The sequence below is a fragment of the Microtus oregoni genome, unplaced genomic scaffold (assembly GCF_018167655.1).
Source record: "Microtus oregoni isolate MIOR12 unplaced genomic scaffold, Mior012 000026F_ref0000081, whole genome shotgun sequence".
NCBI classification, from domain to species: Eukaryota; Metazoa; Chordata; class Mammalia; order Rodentia; family Cricetidae; genus Microtus; species Microtus oregoni.
In genome coordinates, this window is record NW_024543085.1 from 33,598,277 (window position 1) to 33,614,062 (window position 15,786).

The following is a 15,786-nucleotide window of genomic DNA, read 5'->3' on the forward strand; positions in this document are numbered from 1 at the left end:
TGGACTTTCAATGCCATCAATCTTTTTTTAGTCTTGGGATTCTCTATTATTGATATTCAACAATTTAAAAATATTCAGGGCTAAATACTAAAATTGTCAGTAATAGTGTGCTTAGCATGAACAAGGCTCTGGGTTCCATTCACAGCACCGAGTTTTCTACATATACGTTTACAGATGTATTCAGAGTGTATTCAGAGTTCTCAAGGTCTTTGATAGAGCCCTGGGTGTATTTTTGAGTTTGGAAGATCAGCTGGGTTTTCATTTCCAACTCTAGTGTAGAATGCAGCTTCGTGCAACCCGACCAAACTACTGGTCTGTTACTTCCCAACAAATTGTTCTTACGGCACTGTTGTGTTCCTGTGCTCCCTGGCGAGTTCCATCGGTTGCAGGTAACATGGCAGCCCTCTTACTTAAGCCTACTGTAGTCTGAAGCTGATTTCTCAGTTCTTCTTTGGCACTGCTGACTGCCTCTGATAGATTTGATTACACAGCTTTCGAGATAAAACAATATCTGCCCCATAGAATTCACAAATCTATTGAAAGTTTTCCTCGGAGCCTGCTTTGCTCTCCTCTGGTGTTTTCATGAGATTCCCCATGCAATTCTGAGACTCAATTGAAATCTGTAGTTTTATCATAATTTCTGCTCATCCCCACATCTGCCCCTCCCAACAGTGCATTTTGATTCTGTTCTTTCTGCCATAACTTTTTGTCTTGTACAGTCTTTCCCTTTCTCATTATTCTTTGAATGATTTTCTCTTATTTTGTTTTGTTTCTTTGGTGTGTGTATGGTGGTTTGAACAGGAATGGCCCCCCACAGTCTCGTATGTTTGAATGCTTTGTGTCATTAGGAAGTGAGGGGTGTTACTTGACAGGGATTAGGAGATGTGGTCTTGTTGGAAAAAGTGTGTCATTGGGGGGTGGGCTTCGGGGTTTCAGATGCTCAAGCCAGGCCAGTGTCACTCTCTCCATCTGCTGCCTGCTGGTCCAGATGTAGAACTCTCAGTTCCTTCTCCAGGCACCATGGCTGCCTGCATGCCAACATGCTCCCTGTCGTGATGATAATAGACGGAACCTCTGGACCTGTAAGTGAGCACCAATTAAATGTTTTCCTTCATAAGAGCTGTCATGGTCATGGTTTCTCTTCACATCAATAAAACAGTGCCTAAGACCATGTGGGTGTGTGTTGTTGTTGTTTTGTGTTTTGTTTGCTTGTTTTTGAGTGCTGGGGGATTGAGACCAAGACCTCAGGCAAGCTAAGCAAGTGTGCTACAACCAAGCCATATCTGCTGCCAGTTAGTACTTCTATCTTAAGCAACCTCCTCGGTCCCTGTCTAGCCTAGACACCACTGTGTCTCCCTAGCAGTTTTCTGATAGGTCCTTGGTTTCCTCAGAACGTCTGACCGTATGATACTTATGTACATAAATGCAGCACGTGACTGCTCTGCTATGCTTGCACCTTTTCTTCCCTCTGCGACCATGACATACACTCTCAAAGTGCAGATGGTGCTAGTCCGCACAGCTCTTCGCTGTTACAGCCATAAACGCCACAACCCAGAAAAGCTTACAGGTCTGTGGGGATAGGTCCATAACGGTAGGGGAGGCATGGCAGCAGGAGCAGGGAGCAGGGAGGAAGGAGGAGGAGGAGGAGGAGGAGGAGGAGGAGGAGGAGAAGGAGGAGAAGGAGAAGGAGAAGGAGAAGAAGAAGAAGAAGAAGAAGAAGAAGAAGAAGAAGAAGGAGAAGAAGAAGAAGAAGAAAAGGAGGAGGAAGAAGTAGGAGAGAGAGAGAGAACAGGAAGTGGGGTGAGACAATAAACCCTTAAAACCCACCACCAGTGATATACCTTCCTCCAGCTCTAAGGGCCAAAGTTATCCTATAAGCCCCGCTTAGCCAAGGACATTTAACTTCCTAGAAAGCCTGGGGGCTGCGGTTCTTATGAGACAACAAGTCACGTGTTTTCACTCCCCTAAACAGGTTTGTTTGGCCCAACTGTACCAAATGTACATAGGCGGGAGGTACACAGGCAGGAAGTACATCAGTGTACATGCTTGCCCTTGATTGGACCTGGTGGGAAACACGCAGCCTTTTGGGTTTGCCTTTATAAGCCTCTGCCAAACGTGACTTGTCACTATTTTCTGGGAACCCTGAAGTGGTTCTGGCAAGAATTCAATTAAAACTTGCTTCAAATTTGGCTTAAAATCTGTGGAACCGGTCTTTCAAGATTTTCAGGTTTAACACAGCAAGGCTCCATTAAAGATTTCATAGCTTCTCAAAAAAACGGTGCCACCAATCAGAGACCAAGTTTTCAAATATGTGAGTCCATGGGGACAAACTCAGAACACCAGAGTCCTATTTCTTTCTTTCCTTTTATTTATTTTCTGGTGCTTTCAAGACAGAGTTTCTCTGTGTAACAGGTCTGCTGTCCTGGAACTCACTCTGTAGACCAGGCTGGCCTTGAACTCACAGAGATCCACCTGTCTCTGCCTCCTGAATGTTGGGATTAAAGGTGTGAGTCACAATACCGTCTTTCAGGGGGCTGGAGAGATGGCTCAGTGGTTAAGAGCAGTGTCTGCTCTTCCAGAGGTCCTGAGTTCAATTCCCGGCAACCACATGGTGGCTCACAACCATCTGTAATGAGGTCTGGTGCCCTCCTCTGGCCTGCAGACGTACACACAGACAGAATATTGTATGCATAATAAATAAATAAATATTTTAAAAAAAAAAACAATACCGTCTTTCACTATATAGACCAGGCTGGCCTCCAAATCGCAGAAAGATCTACCTGCCTCTGCCTGTGGAGCACTGGAATTAAAGAAATGAACCAATGCACACTGCCCCAGGTTCACAGAGAGTCTCTGCTCCTTCAGAGTTGCACAGTATCTTGAAGGCAGAGCGAGAATCTAAATTGAGGTCCCAGCCCTATGCTCATCACATGACTACCCTGCCCATCCGCAGGGTACTTGACAGGCAAAAGCGTCAGACTTGCTCTGTGCTACAGCAGTTAGCTCTCTTCAGTCCTAACTCAGTTTTCCCTCATTAGATTGAGAAGCAAAAATATACAAAACCACAGGGAGGGTATTCAAAGGGCTCTCGTGGTTTCAACTGATTTTTATTTGATTCCTCATATTCTAAAGATCTTCAGCCTACATCCATCTATCTAAAGGGAATTTGCTAATACGCTCTATGAGCACATATGAAAGTAATTTCCCTCCATTTTCGCCAGGACTGAGCTATTTATCCTGAGTTCTAGGAAGGTACTCTATGAACTCATGTGGAATGAATTGTAGGCCAAATTGCTAAGTGAAAACAAAAAAGTACAGAAGAGTATACAGTGGTCCCCCTTGTTCATGGTTTCGCTTTATGTGGTTTCAGTTACACGGTCAACTACAGATGGAAATTATCAAATGAAAAATTCCAGAAAGCAACAATCCATAAATCTCAACTCACATGCCCTTCTGAGCAGTGTGATCACATCTGATACCTTCCCCTCTGGATGTGAATGACCCCTTTACCTGGTGTGTCTACTTTGTATACCCTACCCACCCAGCACTCACTTGGTAGCCATCTTGGTCAACAAATAAACTGTCTGAGGATCACAGTGTGTGTGTCTAAGTCATCCTTATTTTGCCCAGTGATGGACAAATCACAGGAGCAGCGACGTAAAGGAGGCACCAAAATATAAAGTATGGAAAGACAATGAACTCTGGTGGTGAACACTGGAGAGCATCTAGGAGAAGGCAGCTGCAGACCCTTGCCACTATCTACCGTTCCCTGAATACACTGGGACTCGGCCTGTGCTCCCCACCCATAAGGGGGGACTGCTGTATGTAATAGACTATCTCATGTGAAAACAAAGGTGTGAAATGGGACTGTACATATGACAAGTCTGAGGCCAGCCTGAGATACGTGAGGCCCTATCTCCAAAAAAAAAAAAAAAAAGACCTTTAAATGCTTTCAGAAACCATCAAAATGGTTTATCTAGCTATTGCTAAAGTAACGCTCGACTCTTTTTAGAAGCCTGCATCCATGTTTTGCATGTGTGCTGTCCTTTCCTCTAGTCATACCCAGGTTTGAAGTGACATTAAAACTTTTTCTCAGTAACTCCAACTTTACCCAGGCATGATGGCGCACACCTTCAATCCCAGCACCAGCACTCGGAAGGCAGAGGTAAGTGGATTTTTTAGTTCGAAGCCAACCTGGCCTACAGAGTGAGATCCAAGACAGCTAGTGCTGTAACACGAATTCTAATTGATCTTAATGATAAAAAACCTGGAGTCTCAGATAGAGGGGTGAAGGCTAAGAGATCAGAGAAGCAGAGCTGCCAGCCACTAGAGAGTTCTTTTTTTTTCCCCTAGAGACAGGTTTCTCTGCAACTTTGGAGCCTGTTCTGAAATTAGCCAGGCTGACCTCAAACTTGTAGAGATCCACCTGCCTCTGCCTCCATGTATTCTGGGATTAAAGGTGTGCGCCAACACCACCCAGCTGAGAGTTCTTACCTCTACCAATGCTCAGACCAAAAGGCCGGTCCTGTCTCTACAAATCCTCAGACTGAATGCTGTCTCTACAAAACCTCAGATTGCATGCTCAGACTGAATCCTCAAACTGCATCCTCAGACTGTGTCTGAGCTCCTATCTCCTCCCACCTTATATTGCTCTCTTCGCCCAGCCATATACCTTCCTGTCTCCACCTCCCTAGTGCTAAGATTAAAGGCATGTGATCCCAAGTGATGGAATCACCTTTGGGTGAGCTCTGTTTCTCTTTTAGACAGATTCAATCTTATATAGCCCAGGGTGGCCTTGTACTCACTCACAGAGATCCATCTGCCTCTGTCTCCCGAGTGCTGGGATTAAAGATGTGTGCCACCAACTGCCTGGCCTCTATGGCTATCTAGTGGCTTAGCTCTGCACTCTGATCTTCAGGCAATCTTTATTTGTTAGATCACAAACAAAATATCACTACACAGGGCCACACAGAGAAATCTTGCCACAAACAAACAAACTGACAAACAAACGAAACCTTCAACTTTGGTCCATTCTGACTCATCCAAAATTCTTTTATGTTGTAAAGTCAAAAATTCTAGCTTCACCTGAGTAGAGGCTTCTGAAATCACTCCCCAGGCCACTATGGTAGTAGCAAAGAAGTCTCCTATTCCCGGCAAGGCTCTTCCTGTTAGTGTTGAAGTTTGGGGACAATCAGAGGGCTAAAGAATGCCACAGAGATCGTACCATATAACAGACCTCATGAAAGAGATTTATTGAGGGGAGGTGGCTTGAAAGGCTGCCTCTGAGAGGGATAGGGAGGGAGGAAGAGAGAGAGAGACAAAGTGACAGAGAGACAGAGAGGAGGGCTGTCATGGCACCCGCCATGGCAGCAAGGGAAACATGTCGCATTTGGTGGCTGTTGGCGCTGAGTCGCAGAAGGTGGGCTGAGGGAGCGCCACATTCTAGAATGTGGGCAGTCCCTAACACCGGTTAGTCTGTTCAGTAACCAGAAACCCTCTCTGGCTTCCCTGTGATGATTCTCTGCTTGGCCCCTGTTGAGTCTTCCAGTGACCTGCATCTGACTGGCCATCTGTTTCCCTACAAATATTGCCACTCACTGGAAGACTCAATCAAGTCTGTTACAGATCCTGGATACGAGACAAATGTTACTGCTTTTAAATATGATTATTGATTTCATTCAGCTATACAAGAAATAGAGCCTATTATAGCTCCTGAGAGGAAAGGCACCTGGCACCTCAGGCAGGGCAGGGATCCATAAGAGTGCCATGAGTTTGCGTATGGACGGCTTATCTGAGCGCAGTTTTCCGTCTCTAGGAACCGTATTACACAGGGAGGAACAATCCTCCCCTAGTTGATGATATCTAAGATAAGAAAGCCTCAGACACGGGTAAATTGCCTGGAAAGGTATCTGAAACACCTCGTCCTCTCTCATGTATGATTTAGCACTAGCTAAAACACAGATCCAGAATGCAGGGATAGACTGGTGGTCTCTGGATTTCCTGTCTGGCTATCCTTTTGCATTAGGCATCCAGTGTGTGCCATCACTCGTAAAAGCAAAGTTTGGCGCCTACTTCTCTTCTTATCTTCCTCCCCTCCTTTCTCATCTGAAGCCATGGCTCTTCCCGCCGAAAGCAGAGCCTCTTTCCTCACTTCCTGCATGCCACGGGGCACGTTTTGGAAAACAACACAGGGAAGGTTGCGATGGTTTGGTTTCTATTGCTCTGATAAAACACTGACGGCAAAGCAGTGCTGGCGCACACCTTTAATCCCAACACTCAGGAGGCAGAGACAGGCGGATCTCTGTGAGTTCTAGGACAGAGGCTGTCCTGGTCTACAGTGCCAGTTCCAGTACAGCCAAGATTAAATAAAGAAACCCCTGTCTCAAACAAACAACAAATATATTCTGACCAAAAGCAACTTGGAGAAGAAAGGGTTTATTTGGCTTTGCCTTTCAGGTTATTGTTCATTGTCAAGGGCTTCGGGGCAGGGCCACAAGGCAGGAATCCAGGGGCAAGATCTTTAGTGGGAGCCATGGAGAGCAGCTTACGATCTTACTTCCCATGGCTTGCTCAACCTGCTTTCTTACAGAACCCAGGACCACCCACCCAGGGGTGCTACTGCCTATGGTGGGCTGGGCCCCTACGTATAAGTCATCTATAAAGAAAATGCCCCAGACTTGCCTGCAGGCTAATCTATTGGTGGTGTTTTCGTAATTGAGGTTCCCTCTTCTCAGATGACCCCAGCTTGGGTCAAATTATTTGACAGAAACTATCTAGCACAGAAGCAAAGCTAAGCCGATTCCCAGTCTGAGAGGGACCTTGTGTATTTCCTCTCTCCTCCTGGGCCCAGGCTCAGGGACAGACTGTCTCCTGGGGGAAGTCCCTTTGTCCCTGCTATCTCCAGCTTCACAGTGCTATTATTAGGGGTGTGGCTCTCCAGGCCCGCTTTTACGCAGTACTAGAGATCAAACCCTGGGCTTTTTGATTGCCAGGCGAGCACTCTCCCAAATGAACTATATACCCTTCCCCTGATTCAAAGATGTCTAATGAACCTTTTTTCTTCTATTTTAATAAAGGAGAGGACAGGGTGGCTTCTGGGGTACAGTGAACAGGAGTACAGGCTGGGGAGGTAAAACCACAGGTCAAAAGTGGCAAAGGAGTCCTTACTCTACTAGGACAGCAAGTAGCCAGTGGTGGCTGGTGGACGGAGCTCAGGAGGCTCCAACCTCCTCTCTTGCTGAGGTCTGAAGGTGGCAGGGAGACATTTTCTTCAGTGGTGTAGCCATTAGTGAGTTGTCCATATTACTGTAAGTGACCCCTCCTCAAATGTGCTCCTACAAGCAACCCTAATTAAATTCACTGGCTCAAATAGCCTCCCCCCAAAAAGACATGAAAAGAGAGGTGGCTAACTGGAAGAGTAAGGGGAACATTGGGAGAAGGAGGGGGATAAAAGAGGGTAGTAGGGGCTGGAGAAATGGTTCAGCAGTTAAAAGCATTGGCTCCTCTTCCAGAGGACCTGGGGTTCAAGTCCCAGCACCCACAGGGCAGGTCACTATGGTTCAGAGGATCTGACACCTGCACACACATGCAGGCAAAACACCAAATGCACATAAAAATAAATAAATAAATATTCTTAAAAAGAGGGTAATGGGGATGAATATGATCTAAATGTATTATATACATGTATGAAAAAGTCATAATGGACCCCAGTATTGTGTACAATTAATATATGCTAGTAAAGAACTTTAAAAAAGAAGCCGAGCCAGGGGTCTAAGGACATAGCTTAGTGGTAGAGTGCTTGTGTAACAGGCACAAGATCTTGAGTCCAGTCCCTAGTATTGGAAAGAAAACACTGGGGCTGGGAATGTTGCTCGGTCGTGTTGCTCCGCAAGGCCCTGGGTTTAGGAGACAGACAGACAGACAGAGATACAGAAAGGCAGAGAATTGGCCATAGTTCCAGAAGGCAAGATTCAAGTGTCTACTGAGGTTGGTGGAGGCAGCATGAACCCAGGGGAATAGCCAATAAAGAAAGGCAGGATCAACTACCTTACGACACCTGCTGTGTTTTCTTGGCTTGTTTATCTGGATGTGAAAAGACTGCGAACCAAAGGAAGATTTTTATCTGAGACATCTCCACCTTGAAAGCAGGTAGAGGGGGCTGGAGAGATGGCTCAGTGGTTAAGAGCATTGCCTGCTCTTCCAAAGGTCCTGAGTTCAATTCCCAGCAACCACATGGTTGCTCACAACCATCTGTAAAGAGGTTTGGCGCCCTCTTCTGGCCTCCAGGCATACAGACAGAATATTGTATACATAATAAATAAATTAATTAATTAAAAAAAAAGCAGGTAGAGCTGATCCAAGTTGACAGATACTTTCCTCCCTTCTGTAGAGATTTTTCCATGTGTACTACACCTGGCTGGTCCCTCCCAATAAGTCAGAAACTCATTTTCTAGATACTTCCTGGAGAGTGAGTCCATGTCAGGAGAGATGGAAATTTTCTTTCCATTCTTTGAGACAGGGTTTCCTGTAGCTCAGGCTGGCCTCACCTTTGAAGTTGAAGATGACCTTCGCCTCCTGACATTGCTGATTGTTCCTTCCAAGTGCTGACATGACGGGTACCCAGCAAACCCTACCTTTATAAGGTGAATGCATCATTGGGTCACACCAAACTTCCCATATGAAAGTAAATCAAGAAGAAGAACGTGCCTGATTTAATAAGAGTGAATAATACATGGATTTAATATACCTTTGCTATGGATACCGTGGCACACACTTGTGGTGACTGATACATAGGGCTCATTTGGCTATGAAAATCTGAAAACAGCTTGAGCAACACAGCAAGACCCTGTCTCAATAAAAATTGAATAAATAAGATATAACCTTGGATGAGTAATTGATTAGACATTAATACAAAAGCTTCTTCAATTTTGCCGGGGATGCAGCTCAATTGGCAGAGTGCTTGCAGAGTTCACACAAAGCTCTGGGTTTGATCCCCAGCTCTGCACACCTGGGCATGGTGATGCAGGCTTATAATCTCAGTATATCCCTGTTGCTTTAGCACTTTGGAGGTGGAAGAAAGAGGATCAGAAGTTCTAGGTCATCCTTGACTGCATACTGAGTGCACGGTCAACCTGGGCTACTTGAGACTTCAGTTCAAAACAGCAAAACATATGTGTATGTGTGTGTGCATGTATATGCACACACAATATATATTTGCATATTTATGCACACACATATTGCTTTGCAAGCACCAGCTGGGCAGAGACACACCCAAGAGAGTGCTCCTGTCCTTCATTCCTTTTTTAAAAAGGAATTTTTTAAAAAATAATTTTTTTTTAAATAATTTTTTAAAAATTATTTATTTATTTATTTATTTATTCATTATGGATACAATATTCTGTCTGTGTGTATGTCTGCAGGCCAGAAGAGGGCACCAGACCTCATTACAGATGGTTGTGAGCCACCAAGTGGTTGCCGGGAATTGAACTCAGGACCTTTGGAAGAGTAGGCAATGCTCTTAACCACCGAGCCATCTCTCCAGCCCCCTTCATTCCTTTTTGTTCCGTTCTCACTCACACTTAGAAATTAGTTCTCAGTCCCTTATCCAGAATCTGAGCTGTAATTTTGTGATTGGGGGGGGGATCCCCTCTGTATTCTGGGAATACCACTGGTTAATAAAGAAGCTGCTTTCGGCCAGTGGCTTAACAGAATATAGGCAGGATAGAGAAGATATATAGAGTAGGCAGAGTCAGGGAGAAACCATGTAGCCACCACAGGAGACAGATGCCTCTGCTGGAGCCTATTGAAACTTTGCCTGTAAGCCACAACCTTGTGGTGATGCACAGATTAATGGAGATGGTTAGTTTAGGATATAAGAGTTAGGTATAGCTGGGTGGTGGTGGTGCATGCCTTTAATCCCAGCACTCGGGAGGCAGAGGCAGGCGGATCTCTGTGAGTTCGAGGCCAACCTGGTCTACAAGAGCTAGTTCCAGGACAGGCTCCAAAAACTACAGAGAAACCCTGTCTCGAAAATAAAATAAAATAAAATAAAATAAAGAACTAGCTATAAAATATGCTTAAGCTATTGGCCAAACAATATTGCAAATAATATAGTTTCTGTGTGATTATTTTAGGTCTGAGCAACCAGGAGCGAATGAACACCTCTGCCAGCAACTTTGTTCATTTGATACAGGCTCTCACTATGTAGTCTAGGCTATCCTGGAACTGACTATGTAGACCAGGCTGGTCTCAGACTCACACAGATGCTCCTGCCTCTGCTTCCCAAGTGCTGGGGTCAAAGGCGTGCTTCACCATGCTCAGTCGTGTAACTTCTTTGTTGTTGTTGTTGTTTTTCAAGACAGGGTTTCTCGGTAGCTTTGGAGCCTGTTCTGGAACTTGTTCCGTAGACCAGGCGGACCTCAAACTCAGAGAGATCTGCCTGCCTCTGCTTCCCAAGTGCTGGGACTAAAGGCACGTGCCACCATACCTGGCTAGTTTTGTAACTTTTTAAACATTTAAACACTTCATTGACTTTTACAGAAGAAAAGCATAATTATTATAGAAAAATACATATAGTAGAAAATAATATATTGTATTATACTATATGTAATCTATATCACTTGGAACAATGATGTAGGAAACAAAGTGTACTATGTCTTTCATGAGAACATGCCAAAAGCACCTTTCAGAGAGATCCGAGACAGGCACTTTCCATGTCATTGATGGGAAGACACTAGCTACTCTAGAAGGCAATTCTGAGATCCTCTGTGAATCCTTATGATACCCACTATCTTTGGGTATGATCTATTTACACCTTGAAATGTGTTCTACGAAAATAACAAGTATAGGCACTGCCTTAAAGACTAAAGTGATGCGAATAAGCATCCAACAATAGAACTATGATTCCATGACACACAAAGGTGCAATACAACCATCTAATAAAACTGCCAATGCTTTCAATAATACAGGGAACTGCTTAAAACACCCAAAATAGGCAGATACAGCCCCAATATCTAAGATTAGATGTATGAGAAAAGCTAAAAATATTTAACAAATTAGCAATGATTACCTCTCTCTCCCTCTCTTTCTATCACGTACTACCTATGAGTATGTATATATATATACACACACACACACACACACACACACACACACACACACACACACGGAGGTCAGAGGGCAACTTGCAGAAGTCAGTTCTCATCTTCCATCATGTGGGTTCTGGGAATCACTCAGGCTTGGTGGTTAAGTGGCCTTCCCCACTGAATCATCTCACCAGCCGGCATAGTTGTCTTTATACCCTAAATAATTATGGTTAATCATTACTTCCTTTTTTAAATTTAATTTTTTATGTGTATTGTTTTTTTTTTTTTTTTTTTTTTTGAGGGGTGCAATGAACTTTATTGATGGTATTCAAGAGAGTAGGGCTCCCTAAGCCCCCTCCTGCTATTCTGGGGGTCTGGGATGGAAACTGTGAGGGAGATGCTCAGTGTTAAGGGTTAGTTAGGCCAGGGACTGCTCAGCAGCCGAGGACCTCTCTCTTGCTCTGTCCTTGCTGGGATGGGTGGTCCAGGGCGGGCTTCTTACTCCTTGGAGGCCATGTAGGCCATGAGGTCCACCACTCTGTTGCTGTAGCCGAATTCATTGTCGTACCAGGAAATGAGCTTTACAAAGTTGTCATTGAGAGCAATGCCAGCCCCAGCATCGAAGGTGGAAGAGTGGGAGTCACTGTTAAAGTCACAGGAGACGACCTGGTCCTCAGTGTAGCCCAGGATGCCCTTTAGTGGGCCCTCGGATGCCTGCTTCACCACCTTCTTGATGTCATCATACTTGGCAGCTTTCTCCAGGCGGCATGTCAGATCCACGACGGACACATTGGGGGTAGGAACGCGGAAGGCCATGCCCGTGAGCTTCCCGTTCAGCTCTGGGATGACTTTGCCCACAGCCTTGGCAGCGCCAGTGGACGCAGGGATGATGTTCTGGGCAGCACCACGGCCATCTCGCCACAGCTTCCCAGAGGGGCCATCCACAGTCTTCTGGGTGGCCGTGATGGCATGGACTGTTGTCATGAGTCCTTCCACGATGCCAAAGTTGTCATGGATGACCTTGGCCAAGGGGGCTAAGCAGTTGGTGGTGCAGGAAGCGTTGCTGACAATCTTGAGGGAATTGTCATACTTGTCATGGTTCACACCCATCACAAACATGGGGGCATCGGCAGAAGGGGCGGAGATGATGACCCTCTTGGCCCCACCCTTCAAGTGGGCCCCAGCCTTCTCCATGGTGGTGAAGACACCAGTAGACTCCACAACATACTCGGCACCGGCATCCCCCCATTTGATGTTGGCGGGATCTCGCTCTTGGAAGATGGTGATGGCCTTCCCGTTGATGACAAGCTTCCCATTCTCAGCCTTAACTGTGCCTTTGAACTTGCCATGGGTGGAGTCATACTGGAACATGTAGACCATGTAGTTGAGGTCGATGAAAGGGTCATTGATGGCAACAACGTCCACTTTGCCAGAAGTGAAGGCAGCCCTGGTAACCAGGCGTCCAATACGACCAAATCCGTTCACTCCGACCTTCACCATCGTGTCTCTGGAACGAGGCTGGCACTGCACGAAAAGAAGCGGCTGTCTCTAGAACAGGGAGGAGCAGAGAGCCTGTGTATTGTTTTTTTGCCATGGGTGTTAGGTCCCCTGGAACTGGAACTGCAGACAGTCATGAGCTGTCCTGCGGGTGCTGGGAATTGAACCCAGGACCTCTGGAAGAGCAGTCAGTGCTCTTAACCACTGAGCCATCTCTCCAGCCCAATTATGACTTTCTTAACTCATCTGCATTGCATCAGTTAGCGTCCCATCCTGCAGCAAACAGACGAGGAAATCAGCTGGAAGGAGGAAAGCTTTCTTTTAGCTCACAAAGGTTTCAGCCCACGGTCACCTGGCTCTGCCGTTTCTGGACCCGTGGTGAGGCGGAACATCGTGGGAGCATATGGTGGCACAAAGCCGTTCCACTCTTGGCAGCCAAGAAACTGAGAGGAAAGAGATGGAGGAAGAAGGAACATAATAGGCCCTTGACGGGTCTGCTCTCCATCTATGGCCCAGGTCTCAGTTTCCATGTCTCCCAACAGCCCAGTATGCTTTGAACCCATAAACATGTGAATACATGCATGAGGCCAGAGTCCCGGGATCTAATCCACTTCCAAAGGCCACACCTTTGAACACTGTGGAGATGGCTCAGTGAGAAGGAACATTTGCTGCTCTTAGCAGAACCTGAGGTGGTTCCCAGCATCCACACCGTGGCTCACAACCATCTGTAACTCCAGCTCCAGGGAATCCAGTGCCCTCTTCTTGCCTCTGTGGCCACCTGCAGGCATGTGATACACATAAACTCATGAAAGTGCGCATACACATATAATAAAAATAAATTTTTTTTTGTTTTTTTGTTTTTCAAGACAGAGTTTCTCTGTGTCACAGCTCTGACTGTCCTGGAACTTGCTTTGTAGACCAGATTGGCCTTAAATTCACACAGATCCATCTGCCTCTGCCTCCCAAGTGCCGGAATTAAAGGCTTAAGCCAAGCTAAAAATAAATAAATTTTAAAATGAAAACGAAGCTGGGAGTGATGGCTTACACCTTTAACCCCAGCACCTGGGAATTTGAGGCAGGAGGATCAGGAGCTCCAGGTCACCTTTTATACAGGTTGAAACCCTGAATAAAAAAGTCAAATAAATAAATCATGAACCAATTAACAGAAGCTGTAAAGTTACTTAAAATAAAATTTATACTTTGACCAGATACCAATAAAATTAAAAAGAAAATCACTATATATGCCATAAAATATAAATGATTTTTATTTATGAATGAACTGATGGGTAGCAAAGAGAAAAAAATGACATTAGAAGAATATATGCCATAACCAGGCAAAGCTTATCACAAGAATTTAAGGATGTTTTAATATATAAAAACATTTAATGCGATCAATCATGCAAGTGATTAAAATAATATTCCATTAAGAGATTGATTCATTTTATCAAGCTTTCGGCTTCCAACAAATAAGAATAGAGTATTTCTCTTATCCTAATAAAGAATTTAAAACTAACAACCATTTGTTGTTTGTTTTTTTGAGACAGGATTTCTACTAGCCAGGCAGGTCTCAACTCACTGTGTTACAAAAGCTGGCACTGAACTCTTTTTTTCTCCCCGCTACTCCCCCACCCCCACCCCCCAAGACAGGGTTTCTCCGTTTAACAAACAGTTCTGGCTGTCCTGGAACTCACTCTGTAGACCATGCTGGCTTCGAACTCAGAGATCCACCTGCCTTGGCCTCCTGAGTGCTGGGATTAGAGGCATGCACCACCACCTTCTGGGTGGCATTGTTTCTCTTACCTCCAGCCATGTGCTGTGTGCTGCGGAACTAATTTGAAAAGTAAAGCCCAAGGAAATACTCATCTGTTTCTGAGACTTGTAGAAGTGAAAAACACCCCAGTGAGTGCACACTACCTGGCCCCCCACTTAACAGAGCATCCGAGGCCAGCCATCATCACCTGAATAAACCAACCCCAAATTAGCTCCCCAGCAGAAGAGACTCTGGAACAGCCCAACCTCCCTTTCTAAGAAGCTTTGTCTCAGTACCACATCTCTTAACTCCACTCGCCTGTCATGGGGGTGAGCAGCCAGACTTGGTCCAGTAACAGCTACAGACCATTTTAGTGCTGAGGATAGGGCTCAGTGGTGAGCACTTGTCTAGCACACATGAGCACACTCCCAGTATCACACAGACACACAAGAAGATGATTCTGTAGACTAAATGCCAAGAGAACATTAAAATGGAATATTAGAGACTTGAATAACATATTGCAACAATGACTACAGACCAATAAGCATTCTCTATAAGAGCACAATGGTGGTGGATGCAAAAACAACAATATAAAAGTCTACCACCTCTATTGATGTGAAGGGTATGCACTGAGCATTCCTTTGAGGACTTAGGGTGGCTTACAGCAAATATATACAGGAGAATGACAAAGTATAAGTACTGCTAATAATAAATGTAGTTTCTTTTTGAGGCAGGGCCTCCCTATGTAGCTCTGGCTAGCCTGGAACTCACTATGTAGATCAGGGTAGCCTTGAGCTTACAGAGACTTGCCTGCCTCTATCTCTGTAGTGCTGGGATTAAAGGCATATACAACCTTGACTGGCCTAAATTTCTTTTAAAGATTAGTCCCAGGACTTAGATGTAGCTTGCTGGTCAAGGACTTTGCCTCACATAGGCAAGACCCTGGGTTTGATCTCAGCACACAGACACAACAAATACCATTAGGAAAAAAGTCACAACTAGAAATTTAAAAAAGAAAGACTGTAAAACACAAATTTCAGAAATACTGTTGTTGACAATCATAGTGCAAAAAGCTACGTTGTTGAGTTTACTGCCCGTTAAGAGGAAACTGACTTTTCATTTGGAAAGGACATTTTTACATCCCTCCTTTCGTGATAAAAGTTTCTCTAAACAAGGTAAGTTCAGCATTATGAAAACTTACTGAATTGCCCCTATTTTTCAAAGGTCATATTATGGAAAGAAACACAAACCTTCTCTTTATACACCGACATCGGGGAACATGAATATCTGCAAGTCACAAGATGAGAACAGTGGAGACAGACGGGCTGGAGGAAGGAAGGAATGACCTTAGAATAGACAAAGTGTGTGTGTGTGTGTGTGTGTGTGTGTGTGTGTGTGTGTGTGAGAGAGAGAGAGAGAGAGAGAGAGAGAGAGAGATGACCTGTCCCCATCCAC